This window comes from Psammomys obesus, unplaced genomic scaffold, assembly GCF_907164565.1.
Source record: "Psammomys obesus unplaced genomic scaffold, mPsaObe1.curated_primary_1811, whole genome shotgun sequence".
Taxonomy (NCBI): domain Eukaryota; kingdom Metazoa; phylum Chordata; class Mammalia; order Rodentia; family Muridae; genus Psammomys; species Psammomys obesus.
This window is the reverse complement of record NW_026596240.1, coordinates 4327731-4342755: the sequence shown is the minus strand read 5'-3', so window position 1 is coordinate 4342755 and position 15025 is coordinate 4327731.

The following is a 15025-nucleotide window of genomic DNA, read 5'->3' as shown; positions in this document are numbered from 1 at the left end:
GTAGAAATTGATATTTTCTGGAGATAACATGCTCACTGTTTGGTTTCTTTATTGGTATGACTAAAAAGCTGTATCACATTACTATCTAGGAAGCTGGCCATTTTTCTGTTTATCTTTCATACTAACAAAAATGAGAGAATCAATTGAATTTTGTTATTGGCTAAATTGATGCACATATATTTCAATGAATGTATGTGATAGAACAAAGCAAATGAAATAGTTCTAACAATGGGTATACGGTATTTTCTCAGTAATTAAAAGCACTTGCTATTATTGCAGAGGAGCTAGGCTGGTTTTCCAGAATGGAAACACGGTAGCTCACAATCATCTCTAACTCCTCTTTCTCTCCTGTGAAGTCACCAAGAACGTGATGCGTGTGCGTACATATGAAGAAAACACTCACAAATGTAAAATAAAATAAATAAACCTTTTAAAAAATAGAGTCAGTTCATACACTTTGATTTCTGGTATATCATTGAAAGGTCAGTATAATGAGCCACCTTTGCCTACTATAACTCACATATTAGAAACATAAATGTAAAAACTAATAAATTGTGTAATTTCAGAGAATAATAAACATATTTTTATTGACTTGTAGGATTAATCAATTTTACACTCATGACATCATTAAAAATTTTATGCATGCAAACCTTGCCTAGAGGTGACAAGATCTCCACCAGAAGACCAATAGAGCTTACTAATTAGGGCCCAGAAGAGCCTATGGAGTCTGAAGCCCCAGTCAAGGAGCATGCATGGACTGGTCCTAGGTTCTCTACTATATGTAGTCAATGGGCAGCTCAGGCTTCATGTGGGTCTACTAGTAAGGGGAGCTAAGGCTATCTGTGACATGGATTCTGTTGCCAGCTCTTTGATCACTTTCCCTGATGGGACTGTCCTACCAGGCCACAGAGAAAGAAGAAAAACTCAGTCCTCATGCGAATTGGTGAGGTGGGGTGGGTAGATGGGGGCTCCCCTATTCTGAGGAGTAGGGAAGGAAGTATGCAGGAGGGAGGCTGAGAATAAAAAGAGAGAAGGAAGGGGTCTACAATTTGGCTGTAAAGTGAACTAATTAATTAATTAATTAGTTAATTAAAAAACAGTCCAATTTTCTAGTGGAAAATTATGCAAGAACTAGATATTCTTCACGTAAGAATATAGAATGCTCTAGTGTGATTAAAATACATAAAGTTGAAGGCTCAAAATTTTAGTCAGTGTTTATTGAGTATATAGCTCATAAGATGAAAGTATGTTTTTCTTAAAATTAGTTTTTCAAGATCTGTCTTCATTTAGACATTGGAAGGCTTGGCATGTTTCTCAAGGAATGCAGTGAAAGATTAAAATAAAATGTTTCTAGGATCAATTTTGGAAAGATATAGGACATAAGAGCGCTAGAAGTTGATCAGGAACATGAAGCATGCTGTCATCTTCAGTGTTCACATAGAAATAAAGCTTAAGTAACATCCAGTCCCTTTAATTGGCATAAATGTTTATTAGGAGTTTAACATCAAAAGCAAGAGCAATTGAGTGAACAAATACCTGGTCAAATGAAGTCAGCAAATGTTAACAGAATATTTTTCTGTGTTGCATAGAGAAATTTTAATCCACCAACAAAGCTGCTTTGGCAAGGGATTATATCTAAAGCCCTTTTAGGTCTTTGTAATCTAAATTGAATGGCACACCTTTATTCTCTCTGGCTGTAATACAGAAATACTCATATACATGCTTTTAATTCGAAAAGATGAAGGAAAATTACTTTGTAGAAGGAAGTACCCATATTTGAATGTGATCTCTAATTGAAGGGTAAGCAAAGTGATAAATCAGAGAAGCATTTGATAGAATGATTCAGAAATAGGATATGCCCAACTCTCATGAGAACAGACAAGAAAGAGAAGCTTCTTAAGAGCAGTACAATAGAGACAGTAAGGTAGAATATGGTAACAGGAGAGTAAAGAAGATAATACAGTAGAGTAGAACAGTAGAGTTCAGTAGAGAAGACATACACTAGAGAAATGAGTAGAGTTGTACACAGTTCAGTACAATACAAAGAGTTTGATGCAGTTCAGTTCATGGAGTTCAGAAGGTGATCAATTCAAGAGAAGCAAAAGAAGCCAGTTTGAATCAGTCAGTTAGGGTAGGAGTTTTAAAGTAGAACAGCTGAGTTCAACCAGCCAGCAAGAGTTCAGAAAGATCTAGAAAAGAGCCAGTTATTCTACCATAAATCTCTGAGACAACAATTCCATCAAGTGAATAAAAGATACTTTTACAGTGCTGTAGTTAAGAAACAAAATTTAAAATACATATTCTGATAACTCCACTCTCAACAAAGGACAGAAGAACAAAACAACAAAACAGAAATTAACAAAGAAACAATGACTCTAACATAGGTCGTGAATCAAATGGACCTAAGTGACATCTACAGAATCGTTCACCAAATCAAAAAAGAATTTACCTTCTTCTCAGCACCTCATGGAACCTTCTCCAAAATAGACCATATATTTGGTCACAAAGCAAGCTTCAACAGATACAAGAAGATTGAAATAATCCCTAGTATCCTATCTAACCATCATGGACTAAAGCTAGTGCTCAACAACAACAGAAATAGCAAAAAGCCGACACACACGTGGAAACTGAACAATTCATTATTCAATGACAGATGGATCGAGGAAGAAATAAAGAAAGAAATTAAAGTCTTCCTAGAATGCAATGAAAATGAAGACACAATATATCCAAACTTAGGGGACACAATAAAAGCATTGCTAAGAGGAAACTTTACAGCACAAAGTGTATTGAAGAAGAAATTTGAAACACCTAATTCAAGAAAATTAGTGGCTTACCTGAAATTCCTAGAAAAAAAAAAATGTAGACACACCCAAGAGGAGTAGACACTTGGAAAAATCAAACTCTGGGCTGAAATCAAGAAAAGGCAGAAAGACACTAGCCAAATCAGTAATGAAAAGGGGAAAATAGCAACAGACCTGAGGAAATCCAAACAATCATTAGGTCTTACTTCAAAAGCCTATGTGCCACAAAATTTGAAAAATCTAAAAAAAAAAAAAAATTAATACCAGGTAAAGAAATTAAGTAGTCCTATACCCTTAAGGAAATAAAAGCTGTCATAAAAAGTCTCCCATTAAAAAAAAAAAAGCCCAGGGCCAGATGGTTTCAGGATAAAATTCTACAATACCTTCAAAGAAGAGCTAACACCAATACTCTTTAAACTATTACACAAAATAGAAACAAAAGGAAAATTAGCAAACTCATTCTATGAAGCCACAGTCGCTTTGGTACCTAATCCTCACAAAGACCCAACAAAGAAAGAGAATTTCAGGCCCGATCACCATTATGGACAATGATCCGAAAATACTCAACAAAATACATGCAAACCAAATAAAAGAAAACATCAATGATATCATCCTCTCTGACCAAGTCAGCTTCATCCCAGGTATGCAGGGGTGGTTAAATGTACAGAAATCCATCAATGTAATCCACCATATAAACAAAGTGAAAAAAAAAAACACACATGATAATCTCCATAGATGCTGAAAAAGTATTTGACAAAATCCAACACCCATTCATGTTTAAAGTCTTGGAGAGATAAGGGATACAAGGTACATACCTAAATATAGTAGAGACAATATACAACAAGCTTATATAGTCAACATTAACCTTTTTATTTTAATTTTTATTTTTTATATTAATTATATTTTATTTACTTTGTATCACAGCTATAGCCTCTTTCTCGATGCCCTCGTCTCCTCCCTGCCACACTCTAAGCACAGGGGTCTTTTCTGAGATTGATTTTCCAAGCAATGGTCTATGGATATAACCTAGAACCCCTGCTTAGAGGTAGCCCATGGCAGCTCAGCATCCAAGTGTGTTTCCTTAGTAAGGGGAATAGGGACTGTCTCTGACATGATCTCAGTGGCTGGCTCTCTGACCTTTCCCCAGCCCCAAAGGAAGAGCAGCCTTGCTAGGTCACAGAGGACATTGCAGCCACATCTGATGAGATCAAACTTAATAGAGACAAACTTAAACCAATCTCACTAAAATCATGGACAACACAAGGCTTCCCATTCTTGAAGTCCTTTCTAGATCAGTAAGATAATTAAAGGAGATCAAGGGGATACAAATTGGAAAGGAAGAAATCAAAGTATCACTATTTGCAGAAGATATGATAGAATACATGAGTGACCCCAAAATTTTACCAGGATCCCCCTACACCTGATATTCAAGTTCCACAACACCATTCACAATAGTCACAAAGGATATAAAGTACCTTGGTGTGATTCTAAACAAAAAGTCAAAGACTTGTATAAAAAAAAAAAAATTCCAGTCTCTGAGGAAAGAAATAGAAAAAGATATCAGAAGAAGGAAAGATCTCCCATGCTCATGACTTGACAGGATTAACATAGTAAAAATTGCTACCTTCCAAAAGCAATCTAAAGTTTCAATGCAATTCCCATCAAATTACCAACACAATTCTTTACAGAACTTGAAAGACAAATTCTCAACTTCATATGAAATAACAAGAAACCCAGAATCAGTAAAAAATCTTTTTCAATAAAAGATTTTCAGAAGCTATCTTCATCCCTGGTCTAAAGCTCTACTATAGTGAAACAGTAGTACAAAATGCATGATACTGACATAGAAACCAGCTGGTGGATCAATGGGATCAAACAGAAGACACAGAAATAAATCCACACACTTATGGATACCAGATTTTTGACAAAGGTGCCAAAACCATACAATGGAATAAAGATGGCATATTCAAAAATTGGTGCTAATATAAATGGATATCTACATGTAGAAAAATTAAAATAGATCTATGATTGTTACTGTGCACAAAACTAAAGCCCAAGTAGATCAAAGACCTCACTATAAAACCAGACACACTAAACTTGTTAGAAGAAAAATGAGAAAAAGCCTTTAACTCATTGGCACAGAGAACTACCTGAACAGAACACCAACAGCAACAATTAATAATTGGGACCTCATGGAACTAAAAAGCTTCTATAAAGCAAAGGACACTATCTTCAGAACAAAATGACAGCCTAAAGACTGGGCAAGAGTCTTCACCAACGCTATATCTGACAGAGTGCTAATATCCAAAATATATAAAGAACTCAAGAAGTTAAACAGCAACAAATGAAGTAATCCAATTTAAAAAATGGGTTACAGAGCTAAACAGAGAAATCTCAATGGAGGAATATCGAATGGTAGAGAAACACTTAAAGAAATGCTCTGTATCCTTAGCTAGCAGGGGCATGAAAATCAAAACAACCCTGAGATTTCACCTTACACTCAACAGAATGGCTAAGATCAAAACCTCAAGTTACAACACATTCTGGAAAGGATGTGGAGCAAGGGAAACCCTTCTCCATTGCTGGTGGGAGTGCAAACTTTTACAAACACTTTGGAAATCAGTCTGGCACTTTTGCAGACAATTAGGAGTTGTGCTACATCAAGATCCAGCTATACCACTCCTAGGCATATATACAAAAGGTGCTCAATTATACAAAAAAAGGCATTTGCTCAACCATGTTTGTAGCAGCTTTAATCATAATAGCTAGAATCTGGAAACAAGCCAGATGTCCTCAACTGAGAAATGGATACAGAAATTGTGATACTTATACACAATGGAATACTACTCAGCAACTAAAAACAAGGAAATCATGATATTTGCAGGCAAATGGTGGGAACTAGAAAAGATCATACTGTGTGAGGTATCCCAGAAGCAAAAAGACACACATGGTATATACTCACTTACAAGTGGATATTAGACATATAGTATAGGATAATCATACTAAAATCTATAAACCATAGAAGCTTACCAAGAAGGAAGACCCTGGATAAAATGATCAATTCTCATTCAGAAAGGCAAATAGGAGGAACATAGGATGAGGGAGAAAACAGGGAACACGATAGGAGCCTACTACAGAGGACACTAAAATACTCTTCCCTGAAGAGAATCAAAGCAGATGCTGAGACTCATTGCCAAACTTTGGGCAGAACACAGAGAATCTTATGAAAGAAGGGGGAGATCAAAGACCTGGAGAGTACTGGAGCTCCACAATGAGAGAAAAAAAAATCTGGGCACAGGGATCTTTTCTGAGACTGATAAACCAACCAAGGACCATGCATGGAGATAACCTAGAAGCCCTGCACAGATGTAGTCGATGACAGCTCAGTGTCCAAGTGAGTTTCCTATTAATTGAAACGGGGACTGTCTCTGACATGGCTCTTTGATCATCTCCCCCTGAGGGGCACAGTCTTACCAGACCACAGAGAAAGAATATGTTCTCACTCCTGATGAGACTTGATAGACTAGGTTCAGATAGGAGGAGGACCTCCCCTATCAGTGGATTCGGAGAGGGGCATGGGTAGAAAAGAGATAGGGAGTGGAGGATGGGGAGAGGATAAGACAGGGTGCTACAGTTGTGATACAAAGTGAATAAACTGTAATTAATAAAAAACAAATTAATTAAAAATATATAAAAATAAATCACTAATTATAGCTGTAACAATGGTTCAGTGCACCACTTATGTATGTCAGAACTCTAACTCTAACATCTTCCATAGAAAAGTTTATTTTTCGTCTTTCAAGGAAGTGTATCATTGTATTATCTTAAATCTTTAATGTTTTAAGCAGTATTAATTTAATTTTAACAGATAAGACCTCAATAATAGAGGTTTTGATTTGTTTGATAATTCTGCAAGTATTAATATGCTTCTACCATATCCAGGGGTCCCTTTCATTTGTTCATTTTTGTACCATTTAGATTTTGTTTTGTTTTTGTTTGCTTTTTGAGACAGGGGCTCTCTTTGTATACCAGGCTGACCTTGAACTCATGATCCACCAGCCTATGCCTCCTAGGTGTTGGGATTAAAGGCATGCTACACCATCACCTGGCCAGGGATTTTTTTTTTTTTTTTTTGAGTACTGGTGATTATTAGTGAGTAAAAAGCCTTCCCTATCTTTGACAGGAACTCAATGACAGGCTCTTTGATCCCCCCCCCACAAGGGAGGAGCAGTCCTGCTAGGCCACAGAGGAGGACTTTGCAGCCAGCCCTGAAGATACCTGATAAAACAGGGCCAGATGAAAGGGGAGGAGGTCCTCCCCAACCCGTGGACTTGGAAAGGAAAAGGGAGAAGCTGAGGGAGGGAAGGTGGGATTGGGAGGGAACAAGGGAGCTGGATACAACTGGGATACAGAGTTAATAAAATGTAACTAATGATAATGAGCAATAAAAAAGCCTTCCCATCTGTAGAACTTATAAACCTTTGTTAGTAATTTACAATATTTTAAAATATTTATCTTAGGTTTTACAAATATATATATCCATCATAAGCCTTTGTATCATTTCATGATTTGTGTTTTCTAGGAATCAAAATAAATTGGTGTTTTGCCAAGATCACATATTATTTCTTTGGACATAAGAAATAGTTGACTACTGCATTTGTGAAGCTTAAGTTTTAAGACATATTTGTTAGTTTTCCCATTGCTGTAACCCATTACCTGACAGAATCAGATGATGGAAGGCAGGGATTGTTTTACGTCACTGTTTGAGGATTCAGTAAATAGGGGTTGGACAGGTGTGGTGGCAAAGAGCAGGTACCGATGGTAGCATGAACATGAAACCTTTGATTACATTTAGAAAGCAGGAGACAGACTTCTAGTGCTCATATTTCTTCTCTTAAAAATTTTTATTCAGTCTGTAAGGCCAGCTCCTGTGATGATGCTGTCCATATTCAGGTTGTGTCTTCCCTCATCAGGGAAACTTCTGGGAATATGCATACAGACAGACTAGAGCTGTATCTGATGGAGACAGAAACCCAGTCAAGCTGATCATGAAGATCAACTCCCATGTGGTAAACATGGGTAAATTAGTCAACTACAGTTGTTTGAAACAAATACTAAATGTATTCAAGATGAAAATTCTCTATTTCTATAAATGAATAATATCTCTAGATGGCTGTGTATAAGAAAAGATAACTGGATCATATAGTTATTTAGTCATAAAGTAAGGAATTACCAATAATATCTGTAACCCACTGAACAACAACAAAAAAATATATAATTTTAAACTGAAAAATAACCTCAAACAGATTAGAAGAGAACACTACAGCAAAGTACTGTGATTGTCATACTACAGACAATGGGGTCATTATAGTAAATAAGGAAGAAACGCCACCAATTATCTTTCAGGATTACCTCTCCAATATGGTGAATCTCAGTCCATGGTGGGCTAATAACTCAAAAAGGAAGCCCTTGATACTCTTTTGTAATGTAAAGGCAAGGACTGGAATTTAACCATAACAGTGAGTGTGCACAAATAGCAGATAAACGAGGAAAATCAATTGAGGATGTTCTGAGATAGGAAATCTTTCCTTTAATAACTGAAAGACCCCAGCCTCACACTAAGTTAAACATAGCTAACGCCATTTTGTGGGACACCACTGTTTTGTAAAACTCTGAAGGCCAGATGAGAAACTGGAAAATTACTGAGAAATCCTAGCTGTGTCACCCACTTGGGATATCTGTGGTCAGGCTGCCCTAGTCATACTAAAAACAGTTTGTGTTAATCACCCTCATAGATATCTGTGAGACTGTTTCAGTTAAGATAGAGAAAAACAAAATAACAGGTGGCGGGCCACGTCAAGGGGTCATCATAGCCCCCTTGACCACCCAGTTCCTGGAATCTTGGTGCCCCTGCCAAACTTTGACGCAAATCGTGGTCTCATGAAAATGTACCAATCAGCCCCCTGTAACCATGCTTCTCGCTTCTGTACCAGTGCTTCTGCTCTAAAACCCTATAAAAACCTCAGTTTTTCCCCAAGGAGGCGCAGAAGTCTCCCGAATGACTTTTCGCCCCGGGTACCCGTGTATCAAAATAAAAGCCTCTTGCTGTTTGCATCCGAATGGACTCGTTGTTCCTTGGGAGGGGGTCTCTCTGACGGAAGATACCCTCCGGGGATCTTTCATAACCTTGGAATGAAAGTCAGGTGAGCTGAACTTAGGATAAAGTAACTCATTAATTTTAATTTCCTGACTACAAATGAGGTGTGTTTTTATGTGTGTGTGTATGTGTGTGTTTGGGGGCTGAGCAGTTTACCACTGCTTGCCTTGTGGAGTGAAAATAAAAGGCTAAAAGGATATTAAATTTGTTCTGAAGGCTTCTGATGCACTTTGGAAAGAGAAAAAATAAATATGATGCATTTGTCAAAGTTATTCAAATGTAAAGATAACACATATTCTGAGATTCCTGAGAAGATGGGGACCATGGACTAAGAATATTTCTGCTAAGTGCCTTCTAAAGATAGGAAATATTTTATGGGCACTCTGGTATGTTTTAAACCAAAAATAATAATAACAATAATGGGATCTATGTTTAACTTATTTTTAATGACATAAATTACTGTAATTATTACTTTATTATAAATCATATTAATTTTCCTCAAGTAATTAAAAACATAGAAGGGCTTCATTTGCCTCCTTTGAGTTTTGGTACAATGCATGAATCATTAAAGAGCTATACACTAGCATATATGTGAAATTTTCACCCATAGTGGACAGCAACAATAAAATAGGCTCATGATTTATAGTTTAGTTCAATGTCAGGGACTAAGGTGGCTTCTATTCTGAAAAATTTTGTAAAACAAATTCTGACCCAAATAAGTAATCTTATTCACTGAGCCCCATCAGATATGTTAATTGTATCTGACATCGTACCTGTGTCTTGCGTATGGCTATTGTCCTCTTGGTACTTGCACTCATTCACTGACTTTATATTAATATCATATGATTAACCACTAAATCATAAATATAAGGATCAATGTGATTTCAAAAATATATTGCCACTTTGGTCAGTTTCATATATTAATGTCAGGGCCCAAATATTTCTTCTTTCTTCTACTTGAACAAAATGTGTTACTAATGGCTATACATTTAGGGACACTTTCTAAAAGCAGGAAATGTAGAGCATGACTCTAGAACAAGCTAACAGCATTCACTAGAATAGTAGAAGTTCTATGGAAAGCTATCTATGTCCCTGCCCTTAGAAAGAAAGTAAACAGGAGATATAAGACAGAAGAAAAGGTGATACCTTTAACTAGATCATGCAGCAGCCATTTCTGTAGATTACAATATTTTTAGTCAAGGGATGCTATAGAACAAGAACCATGGCTTGAGCATACCTGTAAAACCGCAAAACACAAAATAGTTGATATATTCAAACCTAGCAACACAGCACTGAAACATGTAGTATCTGTGTCCTAAAGCAAACTTTCATTATTAGAAATGTTCAGGTGAATTAAGTTAACATATCTTTTAAACAGTAACTGAATAAGTCAATAGGCAATTATCTAATTGTCTTGAGGCAGGCGTATTGACTGTATTTGACATTATTACAATCTACTTGTAAATGGCTGGAGTTTTTGCTGTTTTATTTCAATTATTGAGAAATTACTTCAAACGAGATCCTTTATTCCAAAAAAAATAGAGTATAATTTCAGTATATCTATCTGTCTCTTATAAATTTTTAAAATTTCTGTATGTATGTATGTATGTATGTATGTATTCATTACAATTTATTCAATTTGTATTCCTGAAATAGCCCCCTCCCCCACTCCTCCCAGTCCCAACCACTCTCACTTTTTTTCCCCTATGCCCCTCTCCTAGTTTCCTGATAGGGGAGAACCTCCTCTCCTTCTACCTGTCCCTAGCCTATCAGGTCTCATCAGGGTTGGCTGCATCATCTTCTTTGGCCTGGCATGTTTGCACCCCACAGGGAGAGTTGATCAAAGAATCAGCCACTGAGTTCACATCAGAGAAAGGTCCTGTACCCCTTACTGGGAAACCCACTTGGAAACTCAGCAGTCTATGTGCTTCCTCTGAACAGGGGGTCTAGGTCCTCTCTATGCAAGGTCCTTGGTTAGAGTTATAAATTATTTTAAAATCCAGTTTTGCTGTATATTTATTTTTGTTTAAATGTATTTACTCTCTTTCTTTCCTCTCCTCCTTCCTCCAACTCCTGTCCTCTTGTTGTTGTTTGTTTGTTTTGGTGTATTTTTTTGTGTGTAAGCATTCATGCTTTAATGAACAGGTGGAGGTCAGAGAACAATTTTCTGAACTCGGTTCTTTCTTTTATCCATATGACATCAAGTGTTTGAAGTCAGGTCATCAGATAAGTTGATAAACAATTTTACCCAAAGACCACCATGACAGCCCAATATTTCTAATATTAATGACATATCTTGTATCTTAGTGTATTCAGACACTTTTAAATTGCTTAATTAATGACCCTAATATCTGAATTAAGTCAGGAATGTAGGAATGAACTCTTCAATTACCTTTGGAGACATTTGTACTGAGAGAGCAAAGATGTTTAAAGATGTTGGTTCCCATAGGTCAAGATTTGTATGCTACATTACATGCATGAAATGCATCCAGAGAATAAAAGCTATTTTCTGACCACTTAGTCACTTCTAAAACATCCTGTAAAACACTAACGGCAGACTACGGCAGACACAGCATCCATAAACAATTAAATATCCAGGCCCAGTCTAATATATGTAGTGACTGAAATGTCTATATGTATCTTATGCAATGTTTGATTGAATTATTGGCTGTGTTATACAAAAAGATGTGGAAATCACCTAATTTATCTTTGAGATTTTAGGGTTCTCTTTGAGTTGATAGAGTTGATGCTTATCCTAAAACACAAAATAAAATAAAATAAACAGAAAACAAAGAATGAGACACAATCATGTTCAAAATTGCTGAAGGGTGCTGGCAAAATGATTATAACAAGTTTCCCTCTTACATCAATAGCTACAATCAAAAAGTTCACATTTAGCTACAGTTAGGACTCAATGAATGCAGTAGAATATTTTTAGTCAATTTAACAACAAATAAAGAGGACCTGGAGTAAGATGATCAATCTTCACTTAGACAAATGGGATCGACAGGGGAAGTACAAGTAACAGGACAGAAGCCTAACACAGAGGGCCTTGGAAAGACTCTAGCAGTGTATCAAAGCAGATGCTGAGACTCATAACCAAACCTTCAGCAGAATGCAGGGAAACATATAAAAGAAGGGAGAGCTAGTATGACCTAGAAAGGACAGGAGCTCCACAAGGATAAAATATATCAGGGAACAGGGGCCCTCTATCAGACTGTTTCTCCAACCAAGGACCATGTATGGATATAACCTAGAACCCCTGCTCAGATGAAGCCCATGGTAGCTCAGTAACCAAGTGGGTTTTCTAGTAAGGGGAACAGGCACTATTTCTGACATGAACTCAATGACTGGCTCCTTTACCTCTCCCCCCTCCCCGAAAGAGGAACAGTCTCACTAAGCCACAGAGGAGGAAATGGCATCCAGTCCTGAAGATACCTGATAAGATAGTGTCAGATGGAAGGGGAGGAAGACCTCTCCTAACAGTGGATTTGGAAAGGGGCAGGAAGGAGATGAGGGAGGGAGGAAGGGTGGGATTGAGAGGGAATGAAGGAGGGTGCTACAGCTGGGATACAAAATAAATAACCTGTGATTAATATAAAAAATGAAAATTAATAAACAAATATATAGCATCTTGTAGTCAAACACAATGAGCTGTGTGGCTGTGCACCTATACTTCATGGTTGTCTGAATAAGACTATGCATAGCCTTGTTATGTGTAATTCTGGAGGTGCCATATGATTGCCTAATGAAACAAATGTATTTATTTGTGTTGTGTCTGTGTGTGTGGTTATAAAGTGTGAAAAAAATGCATGTAAGCAAATGTGTTATGTGCCAGTCATATTGAGAAATCCTAATGGCCAGTGAAGCATGTGAATTTACAAAAGTCCCATTTTCTGATAAGGACAACTATCAACATTTGAGACAGAGAATATCATTTGTTCTACAATCCATGATGAAATGATGTGAAGAATTTACCATAATCAACAAACATAAGTTTTGCTGCCAAAAACCAATGGTAGGAGCGAGGTGGAGGAGATGTATCAGCAGTTCAAACCCTCTCCAGCTCCTGCAGAAGAACCTGGCTCTGTGCCCAGCGGCAGTTCATACGCACTCTCTTTCCAGGGATGCCTTCTGGCTCCGCATGGGCACTGCATGCGCATGGTGCGCCTACATATTTGATAACACATATAAAATAAAAACGTTCCGTTAAAATCTCATTTAAAACATGATTATGAGAAAATACTAGTATTTCAGCTGTCCTACATCATCCTTACTGATGCAGTCATCTCTGGAAACATTTTGATGTGCCATTTACCTTGACTCAGAAGTAGTTGGAGTTGTCCTTTATTGGAATGTACTGAACATATTGCCAACAAGATACTAGACTTTATACATTTGAATTGACTCAGGCTGGACATCAAGTTAGACATCACATGTTCAGTCTACCAACCACATTGAGAATTCTGAGTAGACATACATGCCATGGGTATAGTAACATTTGAACAGGCTTTGGCTATAGACGATCTCTATCGCCAGGAAGCAAGAACTAAGAGTAAGGCTTGGACTCTTTTCAAGCTTTCATCACCTTTTCCTGCAGATGGATTCATCCATCTCCCTTCTCCGGGAGTAGTTAAACTTAATCACAGGAAGAGCTCCAGCTCTCTTAAGCATCTTAAATCTTCTCGGCTGCCTCTGTATTTTTATTCCTTTTTATCTAAAACCAATTGCAGTTGTCAGTGGCTCATTTTATACCCCACTAATAGTCAGACCCTCTGGAATTCACTAATGCTGTTACACACCAATCGATAACAATTAGCTGCCACCACTTCAACTCGATCCCAGCCTGCTTCTAGAATTAGCAGTGCGACACCCTTGATTTAATTGAGAAATACACTGATATCTGAAGCTTCTCAAACCAAATTGATGTAGACTTTTAAAATGACATCAAGACACTCACCCGTGTATCCCGGGCTCTAAAAACTTTCTTCTATTAGTGGGCTGGAGTGGAATTAGAAAGCCATTTAGAATCAGATCCTGATCTTTCCATTCCCAATTTTGTTGTCTGTTTCACTGCAAGGTGTGCCGAGGATTCTGATTTCCCAGAGACAAAAGACCTCTCTAATCAGCGGACTTAGAAGAGAGGGGCAGGGAAGAGATGAGGGAGGGATAATGAGATTGGGAGGGAATGAGTGAGGGGGCTACAGCTGGGATACAAAGTAAATAAACTGTAATTAATATAAAAAATAAAAAATAAAGAACAAAATAGAAAAAAAAGATAATATTCTGTTCTAAAAGACTATTCTTGTTCACCTTGATTTGTTGTCAATGTTGTTTCCCCCTTACCTTTCCAGATAATTCTTTATTTCAACATGACATTATCACCCATAGACATATATGCTGCTGACATCGCCACAGATGTCGGCTGAGCAAGCGTTTTTTTATCTCGATTTTTCTGCACTTTTAGACTTAAATCACCTTTTTTTTTCTCATGATCACCAGATCTTTTCATTCCACTTGGCTCGTTTTCTTCAGAAGCATTATAGTCATGTCATTCTCTTTCTGTTAGCCACATTTCATAAGTCAACAATAATCTATTAATAGCCTATTGTGTATCAGCCATCTACCTAAGCACTCGGGAAATGTCCATCTATAAGCTACACAAGTAAATAGTTTCCATGGAGTCTGCACTTTAAAAGAATTTAATGCACTTTAGCCAATTCATTATCAGGTCCTCAAATGCAGGGCCTGTCTACTGTGAATAGTCCCATTTGTTTTACTCCCAGGCCCAAGAATATGTCCTTAAGTTCAGTAATATATTAATGAAAAGCTTGAATGAAACACTCATTGTGGTATACACTGATATGCATTTGCAAAGCATTGTATATTTTGTCATTTATTAGGTTTCAAAATATTTCTAGTTACTTAATGGTCCCATCTAGACTACTACTTAACACTTTGGAATTCTAGTCTTTCACATTTTGTATAAATTTCATGTCTCTTATTTTTTTGTGCCAGATATAGATAGATAGATAGATAGATAGATAGATAGATAGATAGATAGATA